Here is a 12,298-nt window from a genome sequence, read left to right on the forward strand (position 1 = left end):
AACAGGTTCATTATGGTTGAATCATAAGAAACGAGGCTAAGCATCAGTTCATAGGATTTTTGCACCCTCCTTTTCTATAGTTACTCCTTATTTCTTCAAAAAGGATTCATGTATCTCTGTGTATATTTGTTAGTACCACTAGAAAACTATTTATTTATTTATTTTTGGTACTGGGGGTTAAACCCAAGGATGCTTTACCATTGAGCTACACCTCCAGTTATTTTTTTCATTTTGAGACAGGGTCTCCCTAAGTTGCCAAGGCTGGCTTTGAACTTGTGATCCTCCTGCCTCAGCCTCTCAAGTTGCTGAAATTCCAGGCATGTATCACTTAATAATTTATAATATTTATAAAATACCTGCTTATGGCAGGTCCAGAGTTGGGCACAAGAAAGAACTTGAGCATTAGATTAGGCTTTGTGGTAAAGTTGAAAATATATTTTTTAAAATTATCTTTTCCATAAGTCTGTTATTGCATCATATGGAAAATGCTGGAAGTTCTCCAAACTTCAAGGGCATGTTAAGGATAGTTTGGCTATGAGACTAGAAGAAAACCTACCCTGGGAGATCCAGAGGGCAGTCATCCCAAAGAGTGATTCAGTGTTACTAAAACTGAGGTACAGGTAGAGGCACCAATGACACTCTAGTCAGGAGAGTCCAACCATACACACAGGAGTGTGCAGGGAGCAGAGGTAAAAAAGGACCATCTCAAATCCAAACTCCAACGCCAACTCTTAAGAACAGCCAATCTAGCACAAAAGGCCTTCACCTCAGAAAGACTCCTGAGGTGAAAGACTTAATCCAAGGCCTCAGGGGAAGACTGATAGCAGGAGTTCACTTTTAAGGATGGTAGTGGGGCTACCAGCAGCAGCACACCAGGAGACCTTTGATCCTTAGCATAATGTAGGCAAGATCTTTGGTTTTATGACTCGCTCACCATTTCTAACACATTTTGCTGTGTACTGCCACTTCCTATGTTGCCTCTCTTTGCGGGCAGACTGGAAGAAGATAAGCTACAGTTATTCCCTTACTGTCCAAATACTGATTCGGGTATCAACCTCCCAAATATTACTAGCCATCACAATATTTTGTTTGCCAGAGTTGTATGAGACCATGAGCTATCCTCATATAGTTAATGAATGAATACTATTAAAGCGTATCATTTTGTGTGCTTGTGGTACTGGGGATTGAACCCAGGGGTGCTTAACTACTGAGCCACTTTTTTTAAAAAAAAATATATATTTTTTATTTAGTGATAGTTGCTTAGGGTCTTGCTAAATTGTTGAAGCTGGCTTTGAACTCATGTTCCTCTTGCCTCAGCCTACCAAGCTGCTGGGATTACAGGTGTGCACCACCGTGCCCAGCTAGAGCAAGCCTTTTGAATCATCATTTTAGCTTGTGGCTTTAGAATAGCCTCTTAGAGTACACAATGACACACAGTTTGGATATGGGACTCTTTACTGAAAAAAAGGCATCTGAGTACACACAGAAGGCAAAAAATAATAGTGGGTCATTTATCTCTGTCTCTGGCCTATGTGATGAAGATTTCAGACATTGTCTTTATTTTCTCTCTCATAAAGAAATATTGATATAGCCAGGTGCGGTGGTGCATCCTGTATTCCCAGCAACTCAGGAGGCTGAAGCACAAAAATGTCAAGGCTAACGTCAACCTGAGCAATTTAGCAAGACCCTGCTTCAAAAGGGACTAGGGCTGGGCGTGACAGCACATGCCTATAATTCCAATGACTCCGAGATAGACAATTGCAAGTGCTTCAGCAATTTAACAAGGCCCTAAGCAACTTAGTAAGACTCTGTCTCAAAACAAAAAATAAATAAAATTTTTAAAAAGGCCGGGGAGACTGGGATTGTAACTCATTTTTTTTATAATTCTTTTTTTTTATTGGTTGTTCAAAACATTACATGGGATTGTAACTCATGATAGAGCACTTACCTAATCCTCAGCACCACATAAAAATAAATTTTTAAAAAGGTATTGTGGCCATCTACAACTAAAAAAATAAAAGAAAGAAAGAAAGAATATTTGATGTAAAAACTATGCACTACTTTTATAATAATATGTATGAAACTAAAACTATCTACAAATTAGTTAGTAATATGGTTTGCTAATTTGCTGTTCAGGTAACTGCTTTAAGCCACTATCCTCAACATTAAGATAACACAAAGATGTAATAAGCATTTTCAACTTGCCCTGACAGTCAACAATAGGAACAGTTAAGTCTGATGAATCATACCCATATTAATTATCCATAGTGATTCACAATTATTTGAAAATATGGCTACAGTCTACTAATTTTTCTCCCTCCAATATTAAACTTGGTATGTACATACTACCATTCTTTAATTTTTGGAATATTTGAGGAAATCCAAAGGAGTTCTTTTCAACAGAGGATATCATATTACTTGCTAAAATCTTTCTGTATAAAGTTTTCTGTACAGAATCTTTGGCTGGATCCAGGACCTATTGCTCTATAAGTTATAACTTTCATTAAATAGTCTTTGGGGAAAAATCATTACTACCTGAAAACATCAATGACTAAAATGGCCTATCCTGAGCCACTATATCACTGATTTCCCATTCTTCCCTAATGTTTTTATAGATAAACCATTCTTTTGTCTTATAAATTCTTCAATAAAAACACATTTTTAGTTAAACCTCAAATAAATAAAACACTCTATCCTTTGAACCAGCAACTCTACCTTATCTTACAGATAGATGTATGCTTGTGCCAGTATATTAAAAAAACCAACTGCATGTAGATATGCAGAAATTTATTTTAGATGTTTACAATAGCTATATAATATACACACAGGATATATAACATCCCAAATGTCCATCATTGTGGGAATGACTAAATAAATCCAGGCATGTCCAAATCATAGAACTGTTGCTATATGACTCTTAAGAAGAATGAGGTGTGGTGGCTGTAATCCCAGAGATCCAGGAGGCTCAGGCAGAAGGATGGCAAGTTTGAGACCAGTCTCAGCAATTTAGTGAAACCCTGTCTCCATAAATAAATAAATAAAGGGGCTGGGAGTGTAGCTTGGTGATCAAGTGCTCCTAGGTTCAATCCCCAGTACTGAAAATAAAAAGAGAAGGAGGAAGAGGAAGAACTATATGTATATGTGCTATTAAGAAAAATCACCAACATGGTGGGGAAAAAAAATGATTTGCAACACAGGACATTCAATTACCCCATTTAAGTCTAAAAATAAAGTTCTATATCTAGACCTGAATGGATGACAATTATATTAATTAATATAGTTATTGATTAAACTGTAGGTTTATGTTACATATACTTTTTTATACTGTCATATTCAACAATAAAAATTTAAACTCCTGCTGATTATCTTTGGATAAAGTCAGCCACAAGGTTTTTTTTAGAAGAAAACAATCCATTTTTTAACTTATTGAGAAGGAAAGCCACGATTATTTGTGCTTCAAACATAAATCCAACTTCACTGAGAACACAGTTTGTACCAGTTGCTACCAGGTACCCCACCAACACAGCCCCTGAAAGACAGGTTCTGCCAGCCTCCTCCCAGAAAGACGGCGCCTCAAGCCAGGAGCAGTAGTTGCAACAGTCCCATGGGTTCCAGACCAGTTCACCAAGGGCCCCTTCTCCAGTCTTCATTCATTATGTATGGTCCTCTGCAAAAACCAGAGCACTGTCTCAGTGCAGGACTCCTGTCTGCCTTCAGCTTTGGGAAGGAGTATCTAAGAGTGGATGGACCTCAGCACATTGTCTGACAGCTCCTAACACTGTGGGCAAACCACAGCCCCTCCCCACACTGCTGGACCTTCACAGGGGGTGGGGGTGGGGGGCACACCCAGCTTCACCCAGCCATTCAGCTCAGGGACTCTGGTAGGCAACTCACCAACATGATATCTGAAAGACAGTGGAGAAGTGAAGGTTGGCTCCGCCTCAGGAAAAAAGGCAGAGGCCTCTGAATTACATCTAGTCACTGGGACATACAGGACAGCACTGTAACTCTGGAACTTCAAACAGTCAGCTCTCAAAATGAGAACAGAGAGAAAATGAGGCTCAGCAAGAGAAAGGATCAAAAGAGAGGGCAGCAGTGAACAGAAGGGAAGGGAAGAGGAAAGAAAGCCGTTAACATGGAAAGTGAGTTAGGGAAATGAAAGGAGAGGTTAGCGCTTGGAGAGAGAGAGAGGAGGAGGATCGGGACTCTGCCCCCTGCCAAGTTGAGAGGACACACTAGAAAGGGTCAGGGCCAGCCCTCCCAACAAGCCCAATGAGACCACTTCCCAGGCCAGGTCCCCCACCAACACAGCCCCTGAAAGACAGGTTCTGCCAGCCTCCTCCCAAGGCATTAGATTAGGCGTTGGGGGAAAGTTGAAATCTTGATGGTTTAGAAAAAGGCCCCTATGGCTTAATGTGCTAACAATTTAAGCACTCCTGGTTCCTGATGAATACCAAGCCCAGCTTTGCTCCACTATGAAAGCCACTCTCCGGACCCTTCTAGGAAGCCATAGCTCAGTCAGCACTGTGGGTGGTTCCTGATGGAAAACAGTGAATTTCGCTTCATACTAGCAAGTACCACCGCTGCCTACCATATGCAGCACCCTAAGATCATACAACCCCAGGGCAGCTAGCTCACCCTTGTCCCTTTTCCTGTCTCCACAAGATTTTTTTTTTAAAGGCATAGGTTTCATGGACAGACAATAAAGGCTGGGAAAAAAACGCTAGATCATAACTTCAAGTGCTATCTTTAGTAACATCTAGAGAGCCCTACATGTGAAAGACATAGGGCTCAAAGTAGTTTGGGAAACGGCTGAGTTTTTTAAAAAAATTGCATTCCTTAACCCCCAAGAAAAATTGTAGTTTTCCAGGAGCACTCTTGTACAGAAAAAAAACAATATATCTCAGCATCAATGAAGCCGTGCCCCTGGCTAAGGGCCCAGAATTTAATATAGTATACGGTCTCACTACCAATCAGGCCTCATTTTGACAAACTCTGCATCAAAGTACCAGTGACTCTGTTTTGTACATACTCCTGGATTCTCTGGTCTTCCTAGTATTAGAGAGCTATATAAATTTTAGGACGACAGAATTTAAGGGAACTGTGTGAAGGCCTGCCTACCCAAACCATCCCTACTGCTGCCTGAAAATCTTACTGTTAGACCTTTGGGTGAGGCAGCATTTCCGCTTGTGGGGAGTGTGGCATTATTTGGGGAACATAGACCAATAACTTCAGCTTTTTATAATTACCTTGTATTTGTCGCATACCATATAGTTTTCAACTTAAGGCAATAGAACAGTTTTCCTTTTACACAAATGTTTACAGTTTTGTTTTTGTTTTAAATGGGTTGATGTAAAGAGTGTTACTTAATAGCAGTAAAGAGTCATGGAGATGAGACAAAATTCATGTAGGTAGAACAGAAAGTGTAACAAACACTTGGGAGTTTCCATGGCTTACTTAAAATGCAACAACTTCCTGGAGGTTCTTGTATGGCCACCACTAGACATTAAAAATCCTCAAGCATTACCCTCAAGTTAGCAGAACCAGAAGGATGCAGAAACTAGGATCAGAGATTACAGTAGCCTTAGAGAGGGTGGTGTTCGGGGAGAAAAAACTGGGAATGGGAAGACAGAGTCTGGAGTGTCCAGGAGGCTAGTAGCTGTAGGAAAGCATCAAGTTTTAACAATAAGGACTTAGGATAGACACATTCCTACAAACATTGCTCCCTTCATATATAATCTCCCCAACTGATCCTGCCTAAGGTCCTAGTACTGAAAGCTGACTGGTAAAGTACTATGTTCAGCATTAAAATTGAACATGGCAGAGGAGCCAGTGTAATCCCAGCAGTTTAGGAGGCTGAGACAGGAGGATCATGAGTTCAAAGCCAGCCTCAGCAAAAGCAAGGCGATAACAACTCAGTGAGACCCTGTATCTAAATAAAATATAAAATAGGGCTGGGGATATGGCTCAGAGGTCAAATCCCCTGAGTTCAATCCACAGTATTAAAAAAAAAAAAATTGATCATGGCAGAAATCTAGGACATTTTCAGGTCTTCCTCTCCCCAGAAACCTTTGCACTTCCTTCCCTTGTAAGAACACTGAGCATGTCTAGATAGTTTTCAGTTGTGATATATTTTCTAGACCAATGATCTTGGGACAGGTTAACAATTCTTAGCACAAATCATCAAAGAACTAGTGATAGCACAAATCACAAAGAACTTTGACTAAGGCATTACTTCCTAATGAGCAAATTCAGGTAGAACAACTTTCCTCCCACCATGACTATAAATACTCTTAAACCTTCTAATAAAAAGTTCAGAAAAATACAAATCATGTCTCATTTGTGACAAAGTCATACCACAGATTTCTGCCCACAGAGAATAGATTCAAACCATTTGTCTTGTTTTTTGTTTTTGTGGTATTGGGCATTGAATCCAGTGGCGCTCTACCACTGAGCTATGTTCCAGTCCTTTTCACTTTTTGAGACAGGGCCCTGCTAAGATGCTAAGGCTGGCCTTGAACTTGCAGTTCTCCTGCCTCAGCCTCCTAAATTGCTGGGATTACAGGTGTGAGCTACCATGTCCGGTTTCTCTTGCTTTAGATGTGAGGACCCATTCAGTGATACCCAGATCTGGCTTTGAGGCCTAAATCAGTAGATGCTCCTCAACTTATGATGGGATCACACCCTGAAAAACTCAATTTCAAGTTCAAAATATTGTAAATAAAAATGTAGTCAATACAACTAACCTACTGAATACCACAGCTTAGCCTAGCCTACCTTAAATATGCTCAGAATACTTACATTAGTTTACAGTTAGGCAATATCATCTAACACAAAGCCTATTTTATAATAAAGTGTTGAACACCTCTTGTAACTTACTGAGAACTATACTGAAAGTGAAAAACAGAATAGCTACATGTGTACTTTTACACCATCAAAACATACAAAAATCAGCCAGGTGCAGTGGCATACGCCTGTAATCCAGTGGCTCAGGAGGCTGAGGCAGGAGGATTGCGAGTTCAAAGCCAGCCTCAGCAAAAGTGATACGCTAAGCAACTCAGTGAAACCCTGTCTCTAAATAAAATACAAGATAGGGCTGGTGATGTGGTTCAGTGGTGGAGGGCCTCTGAGTTCAATCCCTGGTACAAAAAAAAAAAGTAGAAAAATCAGAAGTTGAACCATCATAAATAATCAGTATTAATATTTCACATGTCACCTAAGAACTATCTTGGTTTGGTGATGCATACCGATTGTCCCAGTCACTTGGGAGGCTAAGGCAGGGATCAGTTGGCCCAGGAGTCTGAGACAGTTTGGGCAACAAAGTAAGACCTGTCTCAAACAAAACAAAATGAAACTCTACAAAGATGTAATTTTAAGATCGCTTCCTTCTGAAGATCCCTTTTTATGTGGTCCTTGAAGTAGTATAAACCTTTTGGACTGGGAAGCTAAAGGGTCAAGTCATGTCCAAGTCCCTTATTTCTACACTGCTGCATTTTAATTGCTCACTCCCATTTATAGCCAAGCCAATTAGTAGTGTTGGCCAAGCGTGGGGGAGCTCGGAGGCCTAGAACACAGCAGTCAGGTCAGTTTGAAGAAAACAGGAAGTCTGTTCTTTCTGAATGTCCTTTAGGTAAGAGAGCTATACTTGGCCAACAAATTTCACAAGTCTAGGAGCCAGATGTGGTAGTTTCATAAAGTCCCTGGGCATGTCAGCAAGCACTCTGAATCTGTACTAGAATTTGTTGCAGGACTGGTGGCCTGATATAGGATAGAGAAAACTTAAAAGGCGTTTCACTCTTCATCCAGTTTAGTGAGCATTATTATCTACTTCTGCCTCTCACCGACTTAATGACTAACTTCTTTTAGGGTTGAGATAATTTCTGATAATATACTTGTTAAAAGGGTTCTAGGTGGAAAGCTGCCAGCTCAGCAGCATATAGTGTTACTCAGTTTTCTGCAGGTAATCAGGAGTCAAGAAAGGGTAACAGGGGGCTGGGGATGTGGCTCAAGCGGTAGCGCACTCGCCTGGCATGCGTGCAACCCGGGTTCGATCCTCAGCACCACATACCAACAAAGATGTTGTGTCTGCCGAAAACTAAAAAATAAATATTAAAAATTCTCTCTCTCTCTCTCTCCTCTCTCACTCTCTCTTTAAAAAAAAAAAAAGACAGGGTAACAGAGTACAGAATAAAAGGCAGGGAACAATTGAGCTTATTTACACATCAAATGCAAAGGCACACTTAACCTCTTAATTACAGAGTGACTGACCACTGAGCCCACAGACTCCAGGGACAAAACACAAAAAGATCTTAGGGTTTGAATGAGATTTCTAAAAAAGCTTATAACTCCTACTTCTTTTTTATTTTACTACATCTCAAAATATACCGTTCATCAAAAATTAAGATATTCTGCTTTGGAGTAATTCAAATTTCATATAACCTCTCATTAATTTTCCTTGTGACTTCTATGAAGTGGGTACTGAACATTATTTGGCTCAAGATTGAGGTATGTTTCCATGCCAAGAAAGGAGTGCCCTGCCCAGGCCCTTCCGTGACAAAGGTAAAGGGCTTAGAATGTCCACAACCATACCCCAGGTCTGCCTCTCACCTTGGTTCAGTTCCCTTTAAGGAAGACTATTTCTGTTGAAGGCCAGTCCTGGTTGTGTATCACAGCTTGTGGTTAAGGAAACACACTTTTTTCATGACAATGAGGTCTTAAATTCTCTACCAATGGGAAACTTGTGGGGGTGGTAGGGGTGAATGAAAGTGGAAAATTTCCAAAAACTCTTGCTTCCTGACAGCACATAGTTATTGTGTCTGGGAGACAGAAGGGGGGTGGACTGTTTCTTTCCAAAGAAAGCATAATTAGTCGGCCAGTTAAAACATAATCAAAGAGATATACAAAATGGTTAACTTTTTTTTTTTTAAATGTAGCCAAGATATCTTATTGCCAGTGAATCTTAAGAGGCTCCTGCAAAACACCTTAAAAGCTACTGCAGCCTTTCACACACTTTGGAGCTTTAAAAGTACTTCAGGCTTTTTGTACAGAGAATGACTTCACTTATCTGACCGGAAGTCCCTTTCCCCAAGTCCCAACCACTCTGAATTTGCCCTCCCTGGAGTGCTGCAGCTGGTTTTCATAGTTTATTAATTCCCTAAACTGCCGTTTCCTATACACATCCCTGAGGGTCCAATTTTGTTTTCTGGAGTTAAACAAATACAAAACAAATTGGTGGAAGGTTCAGTGGCTTCCTCCTACAAAAAAAGAACTTTTAAGGTTTCAATATAAAATGGATAGTTAGCTGCATGTATCTTTGGTCACAGCAACAATATACTTCAGGGATGGAAAAATTATAAATCACTAAATCATTCCTCTTTATAACCAAAATAGCTTTTTCCTGTTTCTCAGGAAATTAAGACAAAAATGGCCAATTAATACATTTAAGCAGTCTTACACTGATAAGTTCACAAGCTGAGAGAAGCTGGTAGGAAAAGCTCTGAGCTAGGAATCTTTGTTTTACAATTACAGCTTACCCAGTGTTTCACATTTTGTGTTATGGGTGCTGATTCTCCTCAATAACTTCCTCCCACTAAATCCACCAGTCACTTGAGGATTTCAGGCTAGGGATAAGAGGTCTTTGCAAGACACTGCAAGGGAAGTGCTATGAAGATTAAAATTTCCATGCATACTGAGGAGAGAAGCTCAGTCATTTAATATAGTCAAATGAGATACAAGAAAATGAGCTGCTGTTGGGTGTGTCTTTTCTCAAAGAAGAAATTTTTTAAAAATCTACTAACAATGGCTGGGGTGTTAAAGGGGAATTGGGTGCCTACGTCACCATGTCTGTTATAAATATTTCATATGCAGGGTTCAAGGAATTCCATCAGACAAGAGTTAGGGTGCTTTTGCATACCAAGTGTGCCCCCTACTCCAAACCAGCCAACGTTTCAGTAGCTCTTCATAGCACACAAAGCCTCAGCTGAGCACTCAAGTTTTTTTCTAATCGGCCCTAACACATTTCTGCAAACTTTTCACGCCCCTGAACAGCCCCAGCACGCGGTCCAATTACCAAATCTTTTTTTTTTTTTTTTTAATAACTCCAGTGCAAGGCCCATGGTCTCCTGCTCCGAAGGTCCCCTTTCCCTCTGCCTACTCTTCCAATCTCCAGTCCTCAGGATCCCGCTCGGATTTCACCTCCCCAACAGGTCTAGTCAGATCCCAATCCTGCGTTTTCAGCAGCAGCTCGGTTTCCTTGTCTCCGCAACACCTTCTCTGAAAGCCCGGCTGCCGAGCGCCGGGCTCAGCGTCCCCCGCTTCCAGTCCACCCCGCCCCGCTGCTCCCGGCGGGGCTGCAGACCGGCCTCTAGCTCCCAGCAGGCTCAGCTTGGAGCACGTACTGCAGCGCCTCAGGAATCGCAGCCTAAGGCGAAGAAATCCAACAGCCTCCCGCAGACGTCCCTCGAGACCGGGTGGGGCAAGCCCCGCTCCCAGCCCGCCGATTCCTGGAGACTCGAGACAGGCAGAAACCTGGAACCCCTTAATCCACCTCTGGGAAGCTGGGCGGGCAGCGCAACCATGGGAACCCCAGGGCAGCCGCTGGGCGCCCGGGTGGGCATCTGGCAGGCTGCAGCCGCTTCCCCGGCGCCCCGCGCCTCCCCAGCGGCTGTATGCGCCCCGCCGGAGCCCGGCCAGTCTCTGCGTCGGCCGCCTCTCGAGGCGCCTTCTGGGGAAACCAAGGGCGCGCGCAGACGGATACGCCCCGCCAAGCCTCACCCGCTCTTTGGCCTCTCTAGTCCGCTGCGCCTCACCTTTCCTCAAATTGTCCGAGTACGAACCGGGTCCCCGCAGGAGGAGACTGGACCAGACTGCACTAAACGCGCTGCACCTGCTGCGAACAAGTGAGGAGCCGCCGCGCGCCTGACGTCACTGCCGCCCCGAGCGCCGGTAGCCTGGAGTCACCTGATCTCCCTGGCAACGCACGCGGGGCGGGGCGAGGCGAAGGGCGGCGTCACAGCACAAGCCCCGCCTCAGGCGCTCTCTCCGAGACGCCGCCAGGAGCATTCTGGGGCTGTAGGCACCGCTCCTTGGCAAGGCAGTCTGCGGGTCCCTGCTAGGTCTTTGGAGGTGCAACCAACACCTGAGACTCCAGCAGGCACCCTCTTCTCTGACTGAATCGATTCTCCAAGACTCCCACAGATATCGCCAATAGTGCATGAGCCTGGGAGAAAGGGCCAGTGTTCCTCTGGGTTGGTTGTAGTCTGCTGCCTCCTTGCAGGTTCTCGTTTCAGGGGCTGGAATTTCACCTGAGATGGCTTGGGGCTGAGGCTGATAACTGGATTGCTTTCTGACAACTTTTCTTCGTATGGAAGAGGTTGAGGACAGTCCAAGATGATCCTGAAGGTCTCTTCCTGCTCTCTTCCTGGTTGCCTAGAATGCGTACTGAGTTCAGATCCCCAGCATCCGAAAAAGAAAAGAAATGGATTTTCTGTCCACACTCCTCTTCTTGCTTGCTGTTATGGTATGCCTACGCCATTGCGACTCTCTTTTCTCCCCAGACTATAAGAATGTAAACATCCCATGGAGAGCTCAGCTTGTGAGACACCACTTATCTCATCCTTTCACTTCTTGCTGACTTTCATTCAGTTTTACTCTCCCACTGTCTGTGCCACTATGAAATATTGTATATATTGTCCTTCCTTCTCAAGAGTATGGACACTTAGACCAAATAGTTGTTTTGTTTTGTTTTGTTTTTTACAATCAACTTCTAGTGAGCACCCTTTAGTGCCAGGTTGACTGTGACACAGTTCTCTAAGATCAAGAGTGAATGAGTTCTACATTGCTGGTGGGACTGCAAACTGGTGCAACCACTCTGGAAAGCAGTACAGAGTTCCTCAGAAAACATGAAATGGAACCACCCTTTGACCCAGTTATCTTACTCCTCATCATATACCCAAATTACTTAAAATCAGCTTAATACAGTGATTATAAATATTTATAATATATTATAAATATCGTGGCCACATCAATATTTATAGCAGCTCAATTCACAACAGCTAAGCTATGGAACCAACCTAGATGCCCTTCAACAGATGAATGGATAAAGAAAATGTGGTATATATATACACAATGGAATATTACTCAGCAATTAAGAAGAATGAAATTATGGCATTTGATGATAAAAGAATGGAACTGGAGAATATCAAGCTAAGTGAAATAAGCCAATCCCAAAAAACCAAAGGTGAATGTTCTCTCTCATATGCAGATGCTAACACACAGTAAGTGGGTGAGGGAAGAATAG

At 42.6% G+C, this 12,298-nt stretch overlaps 1 protein-coding gene across 3 annotated transcripts in view; it reads right to left on the minus strand.

The window, feature by feature from the left end:
* Positions 1–10,964, minus strand: part of CYSTM1 (cysteine rich transmembrane module containing 1) — a 62,326-nt gene extending 51,362 nt beyond the window's left edge. Inside the window, exon 1 of one of the 3 annotated variants that reach the window (XM_081282582.1) lies at positions 10,809–10,963. The gene's annotated coding sequence lies outside the window, so the exon portion shown is untranslated. Of the gene's footprint in view, positions 1–10,773 lie in introns of all 3 variants that reach the window. The other 2 variants (XM_081282583.1, XM_081282584.1) reach the window with 2 other exon arrangements.
* Between the last annotated feature and the right edge of the window lie 1,334 nt (positions 10,965–12,298).

This window comes from Spermophilus citellus, assembly GCF_964194105.1.
Source record: "Spermophilus citellus genome assembly, chromosome: 1".
Taxonomy (NCBI): domain Eukaryota; kingdom Metazoa; phylum Chordata; class Mammalia; order Rodentia; family Sciuridae; genus Spermophilus; species Spermophilus citellus.